This window comes from Zophobas morio, unplaced genomic scaffold, assembly GCF_036711695.1.
Source record: "Zophobas morio isolate AGI-343-1 ecotype UQ-CSIRO unplaced genomic scaffold, CSIRO_AGI_Zmor_V1 ptg000266l, whole genome shotgun sequence".
NCBI lineage: Eukaryota > Metazoa > Arthropoda > Insecta > Coleoptera > Tenebrionidae > Zophobas > Zophobas morio.
The window spans coordinates 61281-63605 of NW_026972370.1; the positions used below are offsets into that span (position 1 = coordinate 61281).

At 31.8% G+C, this 2325-nt stretch overlaps 1 long non-coding RNA gene across 2 annotated transcripts; it reads right to left on the reverse strand.

Annotated features, from left to right (window-relative positions):
* Positions 1 to 1795: 1795 nt before the first annotated feature.
* LOC135119454 (uncharacterized) lies at positions 1796 to 2325 on the reverse strand. Of its 2 annotated transcripts, none has more exons than XR_010278227.1 (3): positions 2262 to 2325; positions 2077 to 2202; positions 1796 to 1886 (listed from the first exon to the last, which is right to left on the reverse strand). It is a non-coding gene; the product is annotated as an uncharacterized LOC135119454 (long non-coding RNA). The 2 variants fall into 2 exon arrangements; XR_010278228.1 differs by having other exon boundaries at positions 1796 to 1889.

Genomic DNA, 2325 nt, shown 5'->3' on the forward strand with positions numbered 1-2325 from the left:
CACTAGAGGATACCCGTCTAGTGATTTAAAAGGTGGCCTATGTTAGGACCTTGGTCGTAAGACAAACGGTTTTAAAGATAAAGAAGTCATCAGGGAGTAACACGAATAAAAAATTTTTAACCAGAAAAACCATAATTCCTGGGTTTAAAACTGTCCTAAAATGGTTTTGTGAGAGGAAAGGGTATAGTATCACATAAAAAAGTAGAAACTACACGAAATAAATATCACGCTTTACCAAAAGTATGAGTACTCCAGGAGCTGACCTTCCGTATGCTTGATTTCTTCGCTTTGGCGGGGCATTTTACTATTTATAATAATTTTCACAGTATGACCTCAAATTTTCTCGTTATCTTCTTTTTTATATGATAATAAGGTTTTGAAGTTCATTAGGCCTTCAGAAAAGAGCGATTATTAAAACTGACGATCGCCCATTTTCATGTCCTTTCATACCTTTTTAAATACATAACACAAACAGAATAAATCGTGCACCATAAATTGTAGTTTCATAAGTACAACGTGGTACCCCTATCGGCGATAAAGTAGGAAAAAGCTTAAGCAGATTTATTGTTACTTTTTACCAAAAAACTTAGGTAGAAGAGCACTTTAAAAATATATATATATATTTACAACACAAAGACCAATTTCTTTGGCTACTACCGGCCATTATATACTTTTATTTACAGCTGCTTTCAAGGTTATCGTGCACTATAAATAAACCACGCTCGCATCTGGTGACAGACTAATTCACGGCTGTCAAAATACCACAACGCACAACGCTGCTAAGGACGTCGACTGTTGCGTGCTTCAAGATTTCATTTATCAGCTCTTACAACATGTATTAATAATTTGAACTTACAACTAAAAAGTAGTGTTACGTTTAACTACAAAAAAAAATACGCGAACTTTTTACGAGGTGCGAATAGTCATTTAAGATGTAACGGACTTGTAATACAAATGAGTTGACAAAAATTTTAGTTGTGAACTTTTATAGTAACTTAAACACCTCTAATTTCCTTAATAACCAATTTACTTTATTAGCATTAATTATTCTAGGCTTTGAATAATTTTTTTTTAAACTTTACTCTAGCTTCTTTCAATAGGATTTGATCAAAACTCTTAATTGATAGTAAACCGTTCGTGCAAACATGTTATGGAATAGCTTTTAACCAGATAAAAATGCAGACGATAAAGAGCAAAATGTGAGTGAGACACATAAACTTGGGCATTATTCTGTAAAACATTATTTATAATACGTTTTTCACTTTTAAAAGGTGGAATTTTTTCTTTCATATTCTCCTGTACAATACTGTCTAAGTTTTTCAGCTAATGGTTGCATTAGTTGCAACCAATCCAATACTATTTCGCCACAAAAAAAGCTATTGAGTTTTCAATGGGTTATGGCAACAACTATTATTAAATACCCCTATATGCCACAAGTAACTAGAAATTTCTAACTTCAAGCAAATTTACCCTTTTCTTTAACCACAATACCGAATTTGAGACTTTCAGATTATTAATCTTTACAGCATTGTAATAAGCTGTCAAACCATTTCCTTCAACTGTGCATCTTTATTTTTTTTAGATTGTGAAAAAAAAAGTATTTAAGCACTAATATAATGAAAAATTTTTGAATTTAACGAACGAAAGTTTATTGAATATGTTTAAAATGTGCTTATTTATATATTAAGAAAGTCAAGCAGTTAAAGAATAAGCAATTTCTTTAAAAAAAACCTAGCAAGCGCGCACCAAACATTGGTAAAAAAAATATGTTATTTATTCATTTATGAAGTTGGCGTCCTCCAGTCAAGAATATACGTCCTCATTCCCATTGTAAGAAAGGGTCGAAGAGTAAACTCCAGTAGTAAGGAAAGTCAACCTTTAACAGTCTTCTAGTAGAGAGCACATTAGTTGCATTTTTTATTCAATATGAAATTTATTTGTAATTATTTTTATTAAAATTATAATGGCTATAATATTATAAATGTTATTACTATTATTATTATTAATATCATTATTAATATCAATACTATTCTTATCACTACTAATTATTGGCGGTAGTAGAGGAGAAAGTATAACCAAAGTATTCAGTATGTCAGCTAAATAGGATAGGGCCCACCAGGGTTTTTGTCTCCTATATTTGGTGAACCATCGAAGGGCGTAGGTTATTATCGTAGATAGCAATTTGTTTGAGTGAGTGCTGGTCTACACAAAACATTTTTCTGCGTTGTTTTTAATAAAAACCGTGATAAATTCAAACTTACAGTCTCCTTGCGGAAGCACGTTCCTTAAAACCACGGGCGTTGGTACACAGTCGAGGAAAATTAC